The sequence below is a fragment of the Ambystoma mexicanum genome, chromosome 1q (genome assembly GCF_040938575.1).
Source record: "Ambystoma mexicanum isolate Mex_15411 chromosome 1q, UKY_AmexF1_1, whole genome shotgun sequence".
Lineage (NCBI taxonomy): Eukaryota > Metazoa > Chordata > Amphibia > Caudata > Ambystomatidae > Ambystoma > Ambystoma mexicanum.
The window spans coordinates 58064635-58087662 of record NC_090922.1 but is presented as its reverse complement, the minus strand read 5'-3'; positions in this window follow the sequence as shown (position 1 = coordinate 58087662).

Below are 23028 nucleotides of genomic sequence, written 5' to 3'. Positions count from 1 at the left end.
GGGTGGGGGGCCATGAGGCATAGTGTTTGGTTGGGGGTGGGAGCCATGGAATATAGTGTTTGTTTGGGGGTCAGAGGGCCATGGGGCATAGTGTTTGGTTGGGGGTGAGGGACAGGGGGCATAGTGTTTGCTAGAGGCGTGGGGGCCATGGGGCATAGTGTTTGGTTGGGGGTGGGAGCCATGGGGCATAGTGTTTGGTTGGGGGTGAGGGGGCCATGGGGCATAGTGTTTGATTGGGGGTGAGGGGGCCATGGGCCATAGTGTTTGGATGGGGGTGGGAGCCATGGGGCATAGTGTTGCACTCCAAGAGTGAACTCAATAATAAAGCTAAAACAGGCACAGTTAGGAGATGTACATCCTTTGCTTTTTTGAGGAAACCTGACTCAACGAAGGCCATACTCCTCTTGGGCAACCCAAACAGCAAACTATAGCAGTCCAAAATAACGGAATGTCCACTCAAGGGTCAATAAAATATATATAATTTAATTGAACAGACGTTATACAATAACTAAATCGAAATAAATGATAACAATGGAAAATGTGTAGTACAAAATGTAAGTTTGAAATGCAATAAAAATCCTTACCCCTCAAAAACATATTCTTTTTCCATGTGTTTAATACAAATTGGGGGTTGAAAAAGCCTCCTGACATGTCCCGCCTACCGCCCCGCCCACTTTTACTTTTAGGCCCACTATATCCCTCATGTAAGGTACTTTCGGCCCTCTGTCAAAATCAGTTGTGCACCCCTGCTCTAAACCCTCCTGGGAAACTCCCTTGATTGTTATGTATCTGTGGCCCATACCTGCGCCCTCTAGATGGTCTCCGTCTTCCTCGGAACCTGTCCTGCATGTTCCCCCACCCCATGAATCCTCCCCCCGCCGGCGATGTTGTGTACTGCTGCAGCTGCTCTGTCTGCTGTGCGCCTGCGCTTGTCAGTACTGCTCCTTCCAATGCATACTTTGATAGTTTCTTCTGTACTCATTTTGCTTCCTCTAGCTTTTTCTCCTCAGCCTTTTTCCAAATTTTCTCCTGCAATAGCCTATAGTGCCGTACTATCATGAGCTGTATTTCTGCCCAACGTTTTGCCTCCATGGCCACTATTTTCTTCAGCTGTTTCTGAACCGGTTCTGGCATAATAAGTGGTATAATACTGGTACTGTTTTGTCCCATGGTCTCGCGTTTCAAGGCACCAAAGCTCTTGGATCGCCTGAATAGAGTGTAAAGGGTGTTGTGGTACATAATTGCACCAATGTCTGACGCATCGGGGTATTGTTTCCTTAAAGCTTGCCATACCGCAGCTCTGCAATTTGCAAACAGCAAGCTATCGTGCGCCATGTCCTGGGTAGTCACTCTTCCGCCCTCTTCCATACGTCATCAGCGGCTTCCCCAGTCCTTTTATGTCCCCATTGCTAGTCTCTGTGCCGCTGTCATCCTTTCCATCTCATACATCCATTTCCCCACACCCTACATCTCACGTTTTCCTTGTCCATATGCTTCCATGGTATATATTGATGTTGCCCCCTCCTTCCTCTAGTAGAGGCATTTGTGTGAACCCTACCTCCCCACTCGCTCCTCTAGTCAGTCTGATCTGCCTGTCAGTGTTTCTAATGTCGGTGTACACATCTATTGGTTCTCTTATGGGTATTCAAGCACAGGTATCAAATCACCACATGATCCTTTCTCTGGAACATACTATAGCAGTCTCCCCCTTCCTTCCTCCATGGAGATCTCTCAATCTCTCAACGCATGGTACTAGGTCATCAATATTGCATAATTCGTCCACTGACCGTGGCGTTCAATCGCCTCTGTCACCCTTACTTCCCTCTGTGCCAGTCCCCCTCTCCCATGTCACACATTTGTCCACCCCTTTCGCTGTGGTCTGAGGCTTGAAGCGCCCACTTCCCTCATTCTCACTATCCCTTCCTGCGTTGTTGAAACCCGAGCCCATATTACTATAAAAGTCATCCACGAAGCTCAGTCTCCTAGTGGTGGTGTCTGCGTTAGGCTCCATGGTAAGGTTGATGTCCTACAAGTAGTGTTTGCTCCCTGCCCCACTGGACCCTAGGCCTGCTCTGTCCAATACAGTGGTAGTCCTACCCTGTGTGGTTGTGCTGTCTGGCCCAGCTCATCCACCCCTCTTATTCTGTCATTTCCCATGCTCACTGCCATCAGACCTTTATGTCCCTAATTGCCTGCTCCTCCTCTTCTGCCTTGCGGGCTTGCTCTCTTGCTCTCCTCTCTACCTGTGACTTCCTTTGTTCCCTTTCTACTAACATGTATTTTACGCTCTCTTCTGCTTCCCTCCATTTCTCGATCTCTTCTTGCTGCCTTTTCCTCCTTTCCTGCTGCTCCCGCTCTTTCTTTTCCTCCCTCTTCCTCTCTCTCTGTGTTCCCTCTCCAGTCTCTCTTCTCTTTCCCTCTCCTTTCTGTCCGTCTCCTCCATTATCTCGGCCCAGTCACTTGCTTCACTGCTCTCCTTAAGGCCTTCAATTGCTTTTGTTGCTCCCTCTGCCTCTCCATTCGTCTTTCCCCACAGCTTCAGAAGGATCTGTCACCCTACCGACTCTTTCGTGGCTAGGCCCCCTACCCCCTCCGTCTTGCCCTTCTGCACCTCTTGCTCGCTCCTCTCTCACTGGTTTGCTGCCCTGTACCTTTCTGTCCCTCTTCCCTAGTATATGGTGGTGGTTTTATATATTTCGTTTGAATACCCTGTACTGCTTTTTGCTCTCATAGTTGGTACATCTCTTGCTCATCGTCTGTGTCCTAGGAGTTCTCGCTTACAGGAGCGGGTCGGGGAGAGGAGGGTGAGGCGCGGGCCCCTGCATCTCCTGTTTGCTCAGCATCCACTGACACCTTGCTGCATCCCCCTCGCCCTCATGAAACATCCTCCACATTTCTAATATTGCCGATATTGCAGTTTGCTAGCTTCTTCACCTTATAGGTGCCCTGTAAGTGCGTCAGTAGTGATTGCTGCACATCTTTAGAGAAACTTCCGCAAGGTGGCCCTGGTTTAGTAAACTTTCCCTCTGTGCTTTTAGTCCATTCTACACTGTATTTGCAAATCTGGTCTTTATAAGGTGGAAGGGTCTTACACAGGTGCTGTAGGGGCGTGTCACCATGTACTTCCCTTGATACATTGCTTTTGCTCTTATTTGACCTCAAATTGAGGGTTTCGGTACTCCGCTGTTAAGGGAAAAACACAGTGTAACCACAATGCATTTTTTATTCTCTACGAACCACTCTGGCTCCACAACCTGTCAGGTGTGCTCTGTGCACCGCCCTTTCACAATAACTGCCTCTTCAGGCACATCCACAAATCTTGCAAATGCGCCTTACATGCACTGACATTGGTTCACCTCATCTGTCCATCTCAAGCTTTCCAATGCTAGCTCCTCACTATCTCATGTTCTCCAAGTCCTATGTGCCAACCTATTGGAGACATCACCAATTTACTAAACAAGGTAGTGCTAAGAAGTCAATTACAGCACAATGGTATAACACTGTTGCCCCAAAAATAGATACAATCCCAGAACAACCCACAGCTGTCTTCCTGCCTCCTAGCACAGTAAACTACTTTACTCTTGTGTTCGATCTGTACCTGCGGCGTCGCCTCGCAAGTAAAACGTCTCCTCGAGACTAACCAGATGAATCACCTTCCGCAATCTAGGTCAGCTCCCTTGCTAAACCTTACGGGGATACCGTCATCTGTGACCCAAACTAAAATGCACAACCCACAGGAAATCCACTATTTACATAACTTCTGTCATCTTTGCCCTCGAGTCAATAGTCTTGGTTGTTCACCAGGACCTTTTACCTTGAAACCGAATGTGTCCTAATCACCAATAATGACAACTACCTCCGCTCCTGTGCCTACTAAACTTGGCAATACTCAACGATGCTTAAGCAATACTAAACGATACTCCATAGTACTCAATACCCTCCCTCACACCGCAGTAGCTGTGTGGCTGTGTCAATACCTAAACTCTGTGGTCAGCTGATGCTGCTCGGCTGCCACGTCTTCTAAGGAGAACTTTCATTTCAGTGCTAAATTCCTCCCACCTTAGAGACCCCTAGCTCTTTTGCTGGACTTAGGACATTTTAATTTTAACTCCTAAGCGAGTGGGACCTTTTTCTCACTCACTCATGTGTTTTTCCTGATTTGGATTTTGTGTTTTCACTGTTTTTGGAGTCTGATAAACTCCATAGGCATCTGCATTCTGTATAGTGACACACAGCACCTTCAGTGCAGTGTCACTGAGAAGTCCCTTGGAATTTTCTTAAGGTTTAAATACCTTTTCTTCAGTGAACTACTGTTCCCAAGAATAGTAAGGTGCAATTGATCTTACTTACATTTGTGCCTTTGTACGTCCAGTACACACAATCTTATGTGGAGTTCTGGGGGGTTACTTAGTAGACCCTTACCCTAATTTCTCATGTATCATTTGCTTTTACCCTCACTACTTTAAATGGCTGGTGGCAGTGGTTTCATTTTTACTACCATTGTGCTTTTCTACCGCAGGCTGAATCAGCCTCTTAAATTCTGCGGCGGGAGAGTCGGCTTTGTGCCGGGCTAGCATAGCTAACCATCACCTCTGCTGCCAACTTGTTGAGGTAGTTTTCCTAGATATACCAGCGCATGGTTTGGGGTCCGCCTGACTCTCAAGGGCCCAGATACCTTCCCCAGAATGAATGGCGGACACAGCCGACGCAAGTTAAAACATGCAGTTTATTGCAAAACCCAACAGGGATTTTACAAGACAATGAGGATTCTCCAGTACTTCTCAGCTCTCCATGGTGTGCACTTAATTTTAGTACAAGTATTTCGTCATCACCTGGGCCGTTCGCCAAAAAACCTATCTCCACAGAGGATTGGGTATCGAGAGTACTATTACCTATGGAGGTACCCTGTAGAGCTTATTCTACTGGTTCTTACATGTCAGGTGACTGGCCTGTCCCGTCCCCAAGAAACTATCTATTACATTGTTGCAGACAAGTGGGCTTACCATTGGTTCGTGTACCTTGCCAACCACACCTGATTCTCTGTGCTGTGATTGTTTAGAGCTGATCTCCCCAGGCCTGGGATCCGGTTCAGTTCTCAGCCCTCTCTGCACCTCTTCAAGGTGATGTGAGTGATTATGTGTCTGTTTTGCAATTTGTAGTGTACCACCTTTGCCTATGAGACTGTGTTCAGGTGTTGCAACACTTGTTGCTTCTTTCGTCTGGTTTTCCTGAGACTGGCTCTGCTTTCTCACCACAGGCGAATGCCCATTGTCTTCATTCAGCTGCATCACGTGCTTAGGGACCACAAAATCGAGCTCTTGGGTCTGCATTTATGAGGATTTTGTCCCTTTCTCTCCAGCTGGTCCCATTATCGTCTGAAGATTGGAATGTGTCCGTGTATCTCTGACCTTGGCTGTGAGAATGCTTTGTGCTCTGTGCAACCTGAATCAGCTCTTCTCCTCTCAGGCTCTGAGGCTTGAGGCCTGCTGTAATTTCCCTTAAACGTCATAATAGGATTTCTACATGCTCTTCTTATACTAGGCAACCTATAAGTTAATCACACATGGTCCTATCAGGCTCCATATATACTCCTATAGTGCCATAGGGTTATTTGCATTAAGCATCTGCAAACTTGCTCAGAATTTCTTGCTTGCCTTGCGTTTCAGCGTTACTGCATTTGGCTAATGATGAAAATAATAAAAGCTTTGACAGTATGTATATGTATCTGTCCTCTGGCTATAGAACTGTATAAGCATGTTCTTCATGTATGCAAGTGTGTGTCTGTGTACTGTAGTGCAGGACTGAAAGTGTGCTTTATGACTAACGCTGCAACGTCGTGGTGTCACTATTGATGTCAGCATCATGGCTTCTTGGTACTTAACCGAGACTGTCTATCAAGGTGTTTCCGTCCACAATCTCTGTTTCTTCCCCTACACCAGTGAAGACATGTACTGGATTCGGACTGTATGGCTGGCTCAGAAGATACCTTTCTGTGTACTTGTCAATCATTGGTACACTTGGGATTCATCTGAAATAAGATGGGTGGCTGCTAGCGTTTCTGGTTTCTGGTCTTTGTCCTGTCATGAATCGGAGGGTGAGTAGGGGCATTCTCGGGACCTTCTCTTCAATATACATATAACCATATATATCTCTTTATGAACCAAACGATCCACATCATCCACGAATGCCATTACGCCTTTATCGCGGGACGTAGTGATGCCAGTACATTCACGTGCATGCTAATACTAATAGCAGCCATCTTTAATCATTGAATCAGCAGTAAACACTTGCCAGTTATGGAAGTGGGCTTCTGTTTGCCCTTTCTACTGCTCTACGGTAAGATATCTTGGCAGTGCATTTGGAATTAATGAGATTACCGGGGAATACCATATGCATTGTTGTTAAATCTACATTCTGTGGAGTGGCTTATGCTCACCTTTTGCTTTCCTTTACTTAAGGCATTTATTGTTGCTCATCTGTCCAGTATTAAACATCCTTAGACTCATAGTCTACCAACTTATACCACATTGATCTGATACTAAGGTGAGAATTTATAGAGTACACAGCCAGTATTCTGTGGTATCTTTACATGTTTGCAGCCATTGTTGTCAATAATGATTAATATGGTACAATGCGGCTTCTTGTTTTTCAGTTTGTACCCATAGGGACTTATGAACTGCTTTTGTCCATTGGAAGGCGTGCGTAATATTTGTATTTCTACCAGTTCACTATCTACTCGATGCCATACGTGGAGGTGAGGATTCTACTGATTGCCCTGCCTCTTTTTGCCCTTTGGAGTTGTATGTACCTTAAAAGTAGTTTATCAGTTGCTACATTTCTCTCTTATATGTTGTTCTTTAGATGTTGATCTAACATATATACGTAGTGCTCACAATTGACTGTTAGTCAAAGTCAAGTGATCTGGCAACCAATGGATCTTGGAATTAATCAGGTGAATTATCAAGCTTATGGTTCATCTCATATAGAATTGCTTTGCAATGTACATTAGTACAAATTGTTGTCATTTCTGATCAGATATCCATTATAGTTTTTTCCTATTACTTTCAGAATCATTAAAGAATTGTACCCTTGATGAAGAATTTGCTATCTCACAACGTGTTGGGGTTTATATCAAATCATATTAGTCTGTGAAAACAGAAGTGTGCAAAGAGTCTTTTTATGATGTTGTGTGATATACAAGAATTCCAAATCTATTTATTCAAATTTTACAACCAACATTGCATTTAAAAGTTTGGCTATTTAAGGCCTATGATACTGTGCCGGGTACGCGAGTTCCCACACTTTGGGAACTTTTTTGTGACACCTAAATGTAGTCAGGTCTCTTGGTCTGTACATGTGGATATTGGTTCTAACACAAATGTACTTTTGCAAAAATCTTTTTGTTCATGGGCACAGCCATATACTGTACTGCTTTCAAAAGCACTGATGGGAAAAATGTTCATCTGTGCCTGTGTACCTTGCCTCTGGCTTTTGTGCTAGCCTGATCCTTGTGAGGACTAGGGTACAGTCCTGCCTTGTGTTTGATAATAGCAACATTCCCTTTGAAATGAGAGGGGAAGGGGGAAAGAAGGACAAAGCTTGTGACAGAGTGCCAATCTTCCCATAATCTTGGAAAAAAGTGAAAGTGGTTTGGGCTGCCCTAAAGTAAATTCTTTCAAGATCTGCTGATGTCACCGATGTGTACTGTGGGCTGTAGGACAGCAACTTTAAAATACAAATAACAAATTATGAATATAATAAGTACAATAAATACATTGCATAAGTTAAACCAATAATATTATGGGCCAGATTCTCATTCTCAAAAACCATGCACATTTTTCATGTGCGCTCCCTGTAGAATTGTGCATCGTTCAACTTAGTCTCAAAGGTGACCTGAGCATTTCAGGGGGGCTGGACAGTAGTGCAAATATGTGCTGGCAAGCCCTCTTGCATACAATAGTGTCATGAGCGTGCTCCGCACATTAATGTGTGACTGGCTACCACACAGAAAAGAAATATAGCATCTCCATCCCTATTTGGGGGATGTAAATGCAAGTGAACCGCTGCAGTCACACTTCAAGAAAAAGGCACGACAGAGTCCGAAATTACCCTGTCATGATCTGAGCATTCCCCTGCACCTGTTCCCAATAGGCTCAGGGAAGTGTGCCTCATTTCTGTGCATTTAAAAGTTTGTGAATTTGGAATGTGACGACTTTCCCATACCTCGACTTCAGTCACCTGAGGGCATTCCACCTACAGCGCGTTAGGACCATACCAATGGTGAAAGAGGCTATACAAATGACAATTACATTACATTACACGTGCTTTTACATGCCCAGATTTGCCCCCTAATTTGCATTAAGGTAAAAAGGGGTGAAGAAGGGCATTTGTATGGGCAAATCAAAGATGCACCTGTTAAAATGCCAATTTTTTTACCCAATTAAGGTTGACCAGTCAGTGACAGTATCGTTAAGAGGTAGTACACACACATCCAATCACCACAATGGGCAATACATATATTTCTGACATTTCTAATCCTAGAAATGACCGTTATGCCCCTTATTGAACAGTATATTAAAGCTCTCTTTGGATAATATTTACACAAAATGAAATTCAGCCAGTAAATAGCAAGTCCAGAATATTGTATTTCCTCCGACATCAAAACAAGTATTGGTACCAGAGAAACGTTGCATTAAAAATGACATTTATGTACAGATATTTACATTAATTCACCCCCCCCTTTTGAATGTGGTGTTAGGGATTTTTAGCCTATGTGCATGAAATTTAATGCATGCTAAAATGAGTTTGATCTAATTCTGCCAGTTTTGGTTAGAAAAACAATGCTACAAATTTAGAACACACAGGATCTTGTCTCACCCATCCCATATAGGAAGTTGGTTTTATGACTTCCTAATGCAAGGATGAGTAACCCTCCCACATACATTTACAAACCTGGCCACACTGTGTAAGGACAAGGGTGAGGGGTGAATGAAATTTACAGTTGCGTCATTTTACTATGGGTGTGGAAGCGACATAATTAGGCACTCTCTCATTGACACATTCTTTCTGATTATTTATGACTTTCACAGATCACATATTATCAAGCAATTATTTAAGTTATGGTGTGGGCTGCCTTAGAAGCGCAGCCTAATGTTAACTATATCTTTGAAAATGCTTTGGGTTAAATTGAGTTGGATTTTTATTTACAAAGAACTGCGCAAAGTTTACAAATAATTCCTTTCAGTTTTACATTGCGCTCACATCTCAGAAAAAGTATTTTGATTTAAATGTAAACTCCCTCCTGTTTAATACAATAAAAGTAGGATATAACTCACAATAGGAAGCTGCAATGCCCCTATTCTCATTGGGATTGATCAATTTATCAGCTCCTATGCTTCGTGCACAGAAAATGTGATGTTTTTTACAAGCAGTCAAATATCACTTGGGTTTAAATATAGTGAGAATGCAGTGTTAAATTTGACACAAAATACGAAGATATTCTTTTTGGAATGAGCGCTACCTATGGAAATCACCTCCCCATTCATCTTTCACTGAATGGACCTTGCAGGGCAATGATTCTAGGGGAATTTTCTAAAACATTTGGGGAACCTTTATTTATTTAGATGACTTAGTTCAATAAGGTCCTTTTTCACCACACCAATACAAATACAGCAAAACATAGTAAAACATCAAAATACTATAATCACACAAGTAGAGTTATCATAAAAAATAAAATAACAATGTGACAACATTAAAAATACAATTAATGTAGAACATAATTCATGAGTCCCATAATTAAAATGACAAAAATTTGTAAAATTAATTTTGGAAATAATGCATTTAAAAAACACAACACAGCAAGTCTCCAAGCGTTTGGTTGTGAAACAAAAATATACTGCCAAATCAGACCAGATGATAACATGTCATGGTTACATATTAATTGACTAAAGTGCTTTGTTTTCTGTCCAGTGAGTTCATTACATTCCAGTAGTAAATGATACAAGGTCTCTGTTATATCTACTTTCTTACAATATCTACAACCTCTCTTAGAAAGCTCTATACCCTCTATGCCCCCCAAGATTTCATTAGTAGGGAACAAATTGAGTCTTAAACGAAGGCACTGTCTACACCATTGTTGACTCAGAAACCTTTGTAAATGAAAATGGCAGCGCACCCACAGGTCTAACATCCAACAAAATAGCAGAATATACATTATATTTGCCAACAGCCTCAATAGTTTCAATCCAATCCGTTTCTTTAATTCTCCATTTTGCTTTTATCGGTGTTAACTGCATCTGCTCAAAGATAAGCCCATAATGACCTATATGCTCCATACATTTAAACACCCATCTGTTTAAAGGTTTAGATTGATGTCTGTCCTTCATTATCTTCAGGTACCACCAGATAGTCTGCTCTTCTGCATACATAATATGGGTAAACATTCTCAAATACTTCCAAATTACCCCAGAATATACCTGCGCAGGAACTCCCTACATCAAGCCAAGCACCCTTCTCCAGAACAAAAACCTTCATACTTTACCCAGTGTAACGCTCACCTGAATCCCTCGGAGGCGCAGGTCTGGGCTGGGGGTTCCCGGAGTCTTCTAGGGTCACGCGCAGGCCTCGAATGCCACCCTGGAAAGGCCCTTTCCTCACTGAGATCTTGATCTGAAGGGTGAGGTGTCTGCAATTAGGAGAGCAAGGGGTTAATAAGGATATATAAGCCTGACTGGGCAAGCTGACTCCCCTTCCTGGTACTCCCCAAGTAGTTCGTAGGCTAAAAGTGCTCACCTTATATAGGTGAAAGCAGAGCTCTCCATCCTGCGTCTGTGCAGGGGCGCCGAAGCCAGTTACTTCACTGGTTAATTGTCCAGCCTCTTGGTTGCAGAGGATGAAGATTTGGAGCTAGGCCGTCGTTGGCAGCACGAACGGCGGTTGCTTGAATATGGAGGTCCGGAGAGCGATGGAATGGTGAAGGTATTGCAGGCAAGTAAGTAGAAAATGTCAATTCGAAGTTAAAAGCACTTCTTAATGTCTCTTTTCCTTTTTCAGGTTGCAGAAGCAGCTGGGTAGAAAAATAGATGTCGAGGAATGCGCCGAGGAGTGAGAAAGATGAGAGCTGCCCAAAACACGTGCGTATAGATGGTGTTTTGTATTTCTTAATGATGTCCTTTTGTTTTGCAGATGCGAGTAGCAGCGTCGGCGGAGGCGAGAAGAATGCAGCGCAGGTAAGGAAAGTTTCACAGTGGTTACTAACCAATGTCCTTGCTTCCACAGGGTGCCGAAAAATGGAAAGCTGCAGCCCGTGGCTTGAGATGCACCGATGGACTGGGTAAGTGCTGCGCTGGTTTTTATCTCGTGCTAACCTGGTATTCTTTTCCCTTCTCAGATGCTGCAGAAGACGAAGATGGTATTTCAGAAGGTAAGATTACGGATTTCTCTTCCCTAGATGCAGAAGTTGAAGATTCTCTGGAGCTGACACGGTGAGCGTCCTGCTGCTATTGCAGAATAACGCGAAGCACGTTGCTCTGATCGGGCGTGGTTTAAATAGTCCTACTGGAGTGCTTAGGTGTCTCCTTCCACAGCAGCCTCGCCCAGGTAAGAAGTCCAAGCTTCCAGAATAGTTCCAGTATCCAGTCCCAGGGAGTGGTGCTGGCCACACCCAGAAGGTAAAGTAGTTCCAGCCATGGATGGATGAGGATTTCATCCTGCAGGTGAGTGAGCAGCATGGTCTGCAGCCGGTAGGTCCACCCAAGCACCATTCCTTACATCATGAGCCCGGCATGTCCTGTGCCGGGACTGGGTCCCCTTATGAGCCTGGCGCCACTGGCGCCAGGACAAGGTCCATAAGGCCCCTATGGGAGCCGATGGGTGCCTGGAAATGAAGTTGTGACCCAGCTTCCGAGGCAGTTGGGCTAAACCTGACTCCTTGGAGGCTGCGGTCATGACAGCACCCCCCCTCAAGGCCCCTCCCAAGCTTGTCTTTTCCGGAGGTTTTGGCTTGTTGGGAAAAGCCCGATGAAATTTTCGGACTAAACGAGGTGCATGTACATATTCTGAGGGTTCCCAAGATCTCTCCTGGGGTCCATATCCCTTCCAATCAATCAGGTAGTATAGCTTTGATTTGGAAATTTTGGAGTCCAAGATGTCTCGAATTTCAAATTCGGATTCTCCGTCAACTTGGATTGGCTCAGGAGGTTTAGTCAAACGGGTTCCGGGTTGCACAGGTTTCAGGAGAGAAACATGGAAGACAGGATGTATCTTCATTCGAGTAGGTAATTCTAGTTTGACAGCCACGGGCCGTGATCGAGTAGGGTCCTAAATATCTTGGGTTGAAGGTGCGTGGCCCTTTTAAAGATAAATGTTTAGTGGACAGCCAGACTTGATCTCCTTTTTGATATTGAGGAGCCTCTTTTCGATGTTGGTCTGCTCCTTTTTTGTATGATTCTTTAGCCCGTTGAAGATGAGCTGTGGCTTCTTTAAATGCTTGAGTTATCGTCGAATGCAGATGGTCAACAGCAGGTGTTCCGAGAGCTTGAGGTGGGTCCAGATTTGAGGTTCGAGGATGACTTCCATACAGCAGGAAAAAAGGGGTTTTTCCCGTCCCAGAGTGGATTGAATTATTGTAAGCGTATTCAGCAATCCAAAGGACATCCTTCCAAGTACCCTCGGATTGATGCAACATGCAGCGCAGATATTGTTCTAGAGTTTGGTTAGTTCTCTCAGTCTGCCCATCGGTTTGAGGATGATGGCTGGTGGAAAGTCGTACATCAATTTGTGCTAAACGACAACAACTCCGCCAAAAATGGGAAATGAATTGGCTCCCTCGGTCAGAGATTAGTACTGAAGGGAAACCGTGCAACCGGACAATGTTTTCAAGAAATTTTCGGGCTAGAATGGAAGCTGTAGGTAAACCCTTCAGTGGGATAAAATGAGCCATTTTTGAAAAAAGGTCCACGATCACTAGAATTGTGTTGTATCCGGAGCAAGGGGGTAAGTCCGTGATAAAATCCATCGAGAGCGTGTGCCAAGGGCCTGGTGGAATGTCTATTGGACGTAATAATCCTGCTGGTTTTTCCTTCTGACTCTTGTTTTGTGCGCAGATACCACAAGAAGCCACAAACTCCTTAACATCTTTCCTCCAAGTTGGCCACCAAAAATGCCTTTTAATTTTCTCTGAGGTTTTGGCAACTCCAGGATGTCCTTCCATTAGAGAATCATGGTAGCAGGTGATGACCTGTTTTTGTAAGTCAGCGCAGGGTAAGAATAGTCTTCCTTGGAAATACAATAGGTTCTGATCTATTGTAAAATCCTTTCCTTTCAATTGCCAATTCGATGAATCTTCGGGAGTTATGAGTTGATTGACCCTTGCTTTAATCTCTTGGAGGGATAATGTGTTGATTACTCCTAGTATCTTTTGTTCAGGAATTATTGGCACCGGCTCCGGATTAGCTGTAAGTTCGTCTACGCCTATCCGGGAAAGGGTGTCTGCTTTTCCGTTCCTAACGCCTGGTCGAAATGTGATTACAAAATCGAATTCTGCGAAGAATAAAGCCCAGCGTAGTTGCCTCGAAGATTGAGCTTTAGCTGACTTCAGGTACTGGAGGTTACGGTGATCCGTGATTACAGTTACTGTGTGCCGGGCTCCCAAAAGATAATGCCGCCAGGCCTTAAAGGCGGACTTAATTGCCAAGAGTTCTTTGTCCGTAATTGTGTAGTTGATCTCAGGAGCCGAAAATTTGCGAGACCAAAAGGCTACAGGGTGTAACTGGTGCGTTTCGGGGTCTCTTTGTGACAGCACCGCCCCCATTGCAAGACTGGAAGCGTCTGTCTCGACGATGTAGGGAAGTTCTGGACGGGGATACCTTAAGACTGGAGCAGAGATAAATTTGGCTTTTAATTCTTGGAAGGCTTGTTCGGCTTCTGGAGTCCACTCGAATCTTTTATTCTTTTTCAGAAGAGCCGTGATAGGTTGGACTACCCGAGAGAATTCAGGAATGAACCTTCGGTAAAAATTAGCGAAGCCCAGCATGCTCTGCACACCTTTCACGGAAGTTGGGGAAGGCCATTTGGTGATAGCATCCACTTTTCTTGAGTCCATGTGAACTCCGTTGGGTGATAAGATGAACCCTAAAAATTCCACTTCCTTTGCGTGAAAGGTGCACTTCTCCAGTTTAGCAAACAAGCGGTGTTGGCGAAGTCTCTGTAAAACCGCTGTGACGTGTCTACGATGATCAGTTTCTGAGGCTGAGTATACCAGGATGTCGTCAATATAAACGACTACGCACACATCAATATGTTCTCTGAGGACATCATTCATGAAAAACTGGAAAGCGGCCGGTGCGTTACATAGTCCGAAGGGCATTACTTGATACTCAAATAATCCATATTTAGTGCGAAAGGCCGTCTTCCATTCGTCGCCCTCCTTAATGCGTACCAAATGGTAAGCTCCTCTGAGGTCTAACTTTGTGTATATGCAGGCGCCTTTTACCTGGTCCAATAATTCAGGAATCAAGGGCAACGGGTATCGGTTTTTGACTGTAATCTGGTTCAGGGCGCGATAATCGATACACGTTCTTAGGTCACCTTCCTTTTTCGGGACGAAGAACAAAGCTGAGGAAGCCGGGGATTTCGAGGGGCGGATGAATCCGTTAGCCAAGTACTGGTCCAAGTATTGCCTGAGATGGAGGTTTTCTGGTTCAGTGAGGGCATATATTCTACTGCACGGAGGGGTGGACCCAGGTATCAGGTCTATCTGGCAGTCGTATGACCGATGTGGAGGCAGGGTGTTGGCTTGATCTTTCTGAAAGACGTCGCTGAACTCTTGGTATTCCAGAGGTAATCGGGGGTCCTCGGAAGTGATGGCTGCTAGCTTGATTTCGGGCTGAGGATAACAGGTTGAAGCGCATTCTGGAAACCGAATCACCTTGGCTCGCCAGTTTATCTGAGGATTGTGCTTTTCCAACCAAGGCATTCCCAGAATCACCTGAAACTGCGGGGCCTTGATTACATCAAACACGATCTTCTCCCGATGTCCGCCTTGACATAACAACGTTACCTCCATGGTGGTATGAGAAACTGGTCCGGAAGCTATTTCAGTACCATCCACTGTAGTGATTACGTCCTTTACCATCTTGGGACGTAGGGGAAGATCCATCCTGGTAGCCAAGTCGTGGTCCACATAATTACCGATTGCTCCGCTATCAATGTATACTTTGATAGCATGCATGCAATCTGGTCTATTGGGACTTATGAGGACCATAGGCATTACCAAATGCGAGGTCAAGGAACTGGTTCTAACGCTCGGCAAGCGGACCTCTACGCTTGTCGGGCGAGGTCGTTTCCCGATTCCAGTTTCTCAGCATTTTTATCAGAAGCTCCTACGGTCTTCTTGACCGGTTTCACTGAGCAATCACGAAGGAAATGTCCAGAATTCCCACAGTATAGGCACAGCTGTAATTGCCTTCTTCTTTCCCGTTCTTTCTGAGTTAATGGTCCTTTTACTACTCCTATTTGCATTGGTTCCACGGAGTCATTCCCTTTAGCGGAGCTCTGAGGTCTTGAAAGTACCCGGGTTTCAAATCTGGATCGATCGGTCTTCCTGTTCTGTAGCCGATGATCTAATTGGACCACTAGGTCGATATAATCTGAACAGTCTTGCGGCGGATTCACCACCTGAGCTAAAACGTCTTTAAGTTCCCCACGTAGACCTCTGTAGAAGAGCGTGATTCTCTTATCTTCAGGCCACCTGGTCTCAACCACCAGTCTATTAAAGGATGCTATGTAAGCCAGGAGATCCTGATTACCTTGTCTGAGTGACAGGAGTTCATTGTCCAAGGCCTGCCCCTGTGAATGTCTTGCGAACAACTTTTCCATACTGGTCTGAAAGTCTTGAAAGTTATAGAGGAGCGGGTCATCCTGTGTCACGAGAGGAATGGACCAATCTGCAGCACTACCGCTAAGATAGGAAAGTACAAACGCTACCTTGGCTTGGTCCGTTGGGAATGCGGCGGGTCTACACAGAAAGTGCAAGCGGCATTGATTGAGGAATACTGCATACCGCTTTGGATCACCGGAAAAACGTTTGGGCGGGGCCAAAGGCACATTCCCTGGCAGAATAATTTGCACCGGATTACTTGAGGTTGTAGGAGTGCCACCCCCTCCATAGGGAGGCAGTGGCGTCTGTCCCGCTTGAGCCTGTAGCAACTGTCTGGCCAGATCATCCGTCCGTTCCTTGGCAATGATCAACTCCCTTCGTAAAGCGTTTGTTTCTTGGTGAGATGCGTGTACTTCTGCCCTTAGTTCCCCCAGCAATTGAGCCAGTTGATCTGTGTCCGAGGTTTCCATTGCGCCTGGGTGGGAATATTGCGGTAGGCTTCGCGTTCTGTAACGCTCACCTGAATCCCTCGGAGGCGCAGGTCTGGGCTGGGGGTTCTCGGAGTCTTCTAGGGTCACGCGCAGGCCTCGAATGCCACCCTGGAAAGGCCCTTTCCTCACTGAGATCTTGATCTGAAGGGTGAGGTGTCTGCAATTAGGAGAGCAAGGGGTTAATAAGGATATATAAGCCTGACTGGGCAAGCTGACTCCCCTTCCTGGTACTCCCCAAGTAGTTCGTAGGCTAAAAGTGCTCACCTTATATAGGTGAAAGCGGAGCTCTCCATCCTGCGTCTGTGCAGGGGCGCCGAAGCCAGTTACTTCACTGGTTAATTGTCCAGCCTCTTGGTTGCAGAGGATGAAGATTTGGAGCTAGGCCGTCGTTAGCAGCACGAACGGCGGTTGCTTGAATATGGAGGTCCGGAGAGCGATGGAATGGCGAAGGTATTGCAGGCAAGTAAGTAGAAAATGTCAATTCGAAGTTAAAAGCACTTCTTAATGTCTCTTTTCCTTTTTCAGGTTGCAGAAGCAGCTGGGTAGAAAAATAGATGTCGAGGAATGCGCCGAGGAGTGAGAAAGATGAGAGCTGCCCAAAACACGTGCGTATAGATGGTGTTTTGTATTTCTTAATGATGTCCTTTTGTTTTGCAGATGCGAGTAGCAGCGTCGGCGGAGGCGAGAAGAATGCAGCGCAGGTAAGGAAAGTTTCACGGTGGTTACTAACCAATGTCCTTGCTTCCACAGGGTGCCGAAAAATGGAAAGCTGCAGCCCGTGGCTTGAGATGCACCGATGGACTGGGTAAGTGCTGCGCTGGTTTTTATCTCGTGCTAACCTGGTATTCTTTTCCCTTCTCAGATGCTGCAGAAGACGAAGATGGTATTTCAGAAAGTAAGATTACGGATTTCTCTTCCCTAGATGCAGAAGTTGAAGATTCTCTGGAGCTGACAAGGTGAGCGTCCTGCTGCTATTGCAGAATAACGCGAAGCACGTTGCTCTGATCGGGCGTGGTTTAAATAGTCCTACTGGAGTGCTTAGGTGTCTCCTTCCACAGCAGCCTCGCCCAGGTAAGAAGTCCAAGCTTCCAGAATAGTTCCAGTATCCAGTCCCAGGGAGTGGTGCTGGCCACACCCAGAAGGTAAAGTAGTTCCAGCCATGGATGGATGAGGATTTCATCCTGCAGGTGAGTGAGCAGCATGGTCTGCAGCCGGTAGGTCCACCCAAGCACCATTCCTTACATCATGAGCCCGGCACGTCCTGTGCCGGGACTGGGTCCCCTTATGAGCCTGGCGCCACTGGCGCCAGGACAAGGTCCATAAGGCCCCTATGGGAGCCGATGGGTGCCTGGAAATGAAGTTGTGACCCAGCTTCCGAGGCAGTTGGGCTAAACCTGACTCCTTGGAGGCTGCGGTCATGACACCCAGTCATCCTTCATTCCATAAAATAAAACTTTGCCCCATACGTGCTGGATGCAATAACCTTTTTGAAATAAAATTCGGTGACTGGAAGTAAGGAGTAAAAGTCATGCTTCGTAATCACTTGGATTTCGTGTGTCGAAAGTGTTTCCAATTTTGATATATATATATATTTTAAATATCACACTTTTATTCTTAGATCCAGAAAGATGCAATCCAAGGTAAATAAAGCCTTTGACATTTTCTAAGGTGTTTTGTAAATACCATTGAAATATAGGATATGGATTAGTTCTTCCATATTTACATATAAATATTGTTGTTTTTGACACATGCGTAAACTGTTCTCTTTATTATATCTTTCCAATGCATTTAGTTGATGTTGTAATCCTATTAAAGTGTAGTTCATTACAATTATATCGTCAGCATACAGCAAATAATGTACCTATGCATCACCCACTACCAGGGCATCACCATGTGCACTGGAAAAAAAGATACCAATGTCTGTGATAAATAAATTAAAAGGCAGTGGAGCTAACAAGCATCTTTTGACCCTGCTTGCTCTCAATTGGTGCAGAAAGCCGACCCCCCTCCCTTTTTAATCTACAATGAGACCGTTGTGTAGGTATAAAGATCAATCATCATTTCTAGTTAAGGCCATGGGCAGTTCCAAGCCCACAATTTAGCCCACAGACTACTTTGTCAATACCATCAAAGGCCATACAGAAATCTATAAATGCAACACATAATGGTTTTTAATTCTCCAATGCTTCTTGTTTAAACAAACCATGGTAAAACCATTTGCAGTGGTTCCAATTCCTTTACAGAAAGCAGTCTTGAACACATCCATTCTTCCTGTTGTCTTTGCCCAAATTTGTAAATCCCTGAGTAGGAGTGCAAAAAACATATGTGATGGCATATCCAGCAAGGCTATGGGTCTGTAATTTCTCTGATCCATACAAGGGCCTTTTTTATGAATTGGCACAATAATAGAATTTAGCCAAGATGTTGGGATATTTCTAGTACACAATCAAAAACGGCTATTAATGCCTTTGACCAAAAACATATATACCCCTAAGAACTTTGGCAGCCAAGCCATCTGGCCATGGAGCTCTTGAGTTCTTACTCTGAGAGATTATTGAAGACATTGTATCGAGATCTCTAGTTCCCAGGCAATATTCATCTGTTCCATATTTAATATACAATTGGCTTTTTCCAGAATCATACATTTTTGTTAAATGTAATTCCCAATTATGTTCTGTAATCAGGTTTACTTGTGCGGTTCCCTGGGTGGTCTTATTAGTATTGACCATGGACCAAAATGCCTGTGTGTTATCTTTCATCAATGACCAAGGCATTTCTCGTGCATTAATTAATGATTGTTCATGTTTATGGTTATGTAACCAGTTTCTAAAGGAGCATTTAAGGTGTCACCTCTGAATTGTCTCTTTTACAGGTAAACCTTTCAGGGCCTGACGCAACTCTATTTTCTTCGCTGAATCACAGGATTCTATGAATTTTTATGCAAGACCTATGGTTTCTTAGTTCCTTCTGATTGTGCGAAAGTCTCTGCTAATAAGTTCTGATACTATTGTACCTAGTATTGCACAGAAACATCAGCAAAAGTATACCCTGGGTACATAGCTGTAAATAAGATTTTAAACTTAAGTTTAAAAAAAGACTCCAAATTACTCTATTTTTTCCTGTGTTACCTGCAGGTCTTACCCGTATTTGTTACTTTCACAGCCATTGGCTATTACCGACCATACAACCCTCAAAGGATGGTGATCTTCATTTTATTCAGGTCACCATGCAGAGATTTAATATCTACAAATATTTCCCCTGAGACAAAACAGTAATCCAAGATATTCCTTTGGGTATTTCCCTCCCATATATACCTTGCAGTAACATCTCCTGTGACATTTCCATTCAGCATAGATAAGCCCCACACTTCCATAAGCTGTAACTGGAGCTTCTTGCTAACTCAGAGAAGTAGCTCACATTCTGCAATCGCCCAACAAAACCCGTGAGTACATATGTGCTGCTAATTTCTATTCACACAGCAAACAATCATCATGGTGCACCTCCATATTCAGCACTATAACCTGACTGATCTTCAAATCTAGCATCTGCTAAACTCTGAACTACCACCCGGACCCATTGCTCTCAGTTGGTTCCTAATTATGCTACCCTGCCCTGTCATTCCCTATGGTCGCTAACAGACCACTGCTATTGTGTTGTGCCCTATGGTCGTTAATGGACCATTGCTATTGTGTTGTGCCTTATGGTCGTTAATGGACCATTGCTACTGTGTTGTGCCCTATGGTCGTTAATGGACCATTGCTACTGTGTTGTGCCCTATGGTCGTTAATGGACCATTGCTATTGTGTTGTGCCTTATGGTCGTTAATGGACCATTGCTACTGTGTTGTGCCCTATGGTCGCTAATGGACCATTGCTATTGTGTTGTGCCCTATGGTCGTTAATGGACCATTGCTATTGTGTTGTACCCTACGGTCGCTTACGGACTATGCATTCTTATGCCACATTGTGATTCTTAAATATCATGCTCTATTTTACTTGGTAAACCTGACTAACAACTAGCCACCTGCTATCTACACTGTCCTACTCTAGCTAGACATCCTAGCAAAGTAAGGGAAGTTATTAACGGTACCAGCTAACCATACTAACTACCATGCGTAGTAACCTGACCTCCCTGACCTTCATAACTATAACCATGGCCTTTGCTACCTACAGCACTAGCCCCCCCTCAGACAGAAACTTAAGACTTAGGGCAAGACTACCTTGCATATACGAACCTAAAAGAAACAGCACCAACTATACTGCCAGACCCTTAACCACACAGACGCACTTGGACAAGCAAACTCAAACTACAACACCTTTAGTTCCGACCCCAAACCCCACGCGGTATCACAAAAAAAAAAAACACTTGAGTCATAACAAGCTCACTGATAAACCGGTAAGCTATCCCACCACTAAGAACACCTTACCTCTTACAGGATCCTTGATTAATGCAAGATCCATGGTAGCCCATGCAACTGAGATCGCTGACATACTAAACACTAGTAGCATTGACCTCCTTGCCGTAACAGAAACATGGCTCCACGAGGCAGCAGGACCCTCCCTGATGCTAGCCATACCTGAGAATTACCAGATCCATAGAGTAGACAGACGACCTAACGCTAAAGGCGGTGGCTTAGCCATCATTACCAAAACTACTCTGCCCATCAGACTCACCACCTCTCCCCCATGTACTTCCTGTGAAGTACTATCAGCTAAAGTGCAACTTTCCAATAACCGTACGCTATCCATTCACCTGATCTATAGGCCCCCTGGCCCCATGGGAACCTTTGAAGACGATCTCACTACCCTCATAGCAAACAATAACCAAAATCATTCGCAAATGCTGATGCTGGGCGACTTCAACATCGGCTTTAATGAGCCAGACAACAAAAATGCCCTCGCCATAACAGCTATTCTAAATGACCACGGCCTTACACAAAAAGTCCTCTCCCCCACACATACTAAAGGACGGACCCTTGACTGGGTATCTGAACTTAACTGCAACATAGTCATTACTGACATCACCCCTCAACTATGGACCGACCACCACCTAATAAACTTCACTGCCACACTTGACCTGCTCAGCCCTAAAATTATCAAAATGATACCACCACTTCCCACTAGAAGTAAAAAAGACATTACCACAGAAAAACTTATCCCCCTTCTCCTCCCCACTATCAATGGCCTGAAAGACAACACTGACCCAGACACCTTAGTAGACACCTTTAATAAAGCCATGTCTCATGCTCTAGACACGATTGCACCCCCAAAACTACGTAAAGCTAAACAAGAAGCCCACCTTAATGCTTGGTTCACCCCCCAGCTTAAAGACCTGAGAAATCAGAAACGAAAACTCCAAACTATCTGGCGTAACTCGCCCACCGACGACAACAAGGCTAACTTAACCCAATTTACTAAACTTTACAAGTCTGAAATTATCAACACTAAAAAAAATGTATTCAATAACAGAATTACCAATGCCAAATCTAATACTAAGGAACTCTTTGCCATCCTCAGGGAAATGGAATCTCCCATCCAACCTACTGATACAATTCCCAAAGACAAGATATGGTGCACGAATATCCAGAATGCCCTATCAAATAAAATTGCCACCCTCCAACTTAAAATAACTAATAAAAAGGACACCCTCTCTCCCACTATTCAACAAGTACCACTAGTGACTGAACCCAATACTATCCCCCCTTTTAGCTTTAAACCTATCTCTATCATCGACACTGAGAAGGTTATACTCTCACTGAAGCCTTCCAATTGCAAGGGTGACAGTTGCCCTGCCCAAATAATAAAGGACGCAGCTAGAGATTTAGCCCCATTTATCTCGAAGCTCATTAACTCCTCCTTCAAATCCAACACAGTGCCAGCCAACCTAAAAGAATCGTGGGTCCTCCCCCTTCTTAAAAAACAAACCCTTGACCCTTCCATCCCGACTAACTATAGGCCTATCACCACTGTACCCTTTCTACTAAAAATCATCGATAGAGTGGCCTATCTCCAAATTCAAGATTACTTAGAATTCAACCATCTACTTGGCTCACGCCAATCGGGCTTCCGCCCCCTCCATGGCACCGAAACAGCCTTAATAGATCTTAAAACTAAAATGGATGAATTTAAGGATAGTGGTAAAACAGCGCTGCTGCTCCTACTGGACCTGTCAGCAGCTTTTGATCTGGTGGATCATGCAGTCTTATGCAACCACCTCAAGCTCGCTGCCAACTTCACAGGAGAAGCTATAGCATGGGTACAATCCTTTCTAGCCAACCGCACCATGAGAGTGTTTTCCACATCCACCTGTGCCGACCCCATCCAAATTACATGTGGAGTCCCTCAGGGCTCTTGTGTCTCACCCACCATGTACAATATCTTCACCAAGCCACTGTTTGACAAGTTGGACAGACTGGGTGTCACCTATACAAATTACGCAGATGACACCCAGATCCTCATACCCCTTTCGGGCAACTATGGAGCGGACCTGGCTTTGGTGAATAAAATCTACATCCTCATTCAGGCATGGATGGCCACCCATGGCCTCTGCCTGAACGACGATAAAACTGAAATATTGCTCCTCGGCTCAGACCATAACCTTTCTAAACTCACCCCGGACTATGCCTCATTCAACATCGACAATAATACTATTAAGGTTATG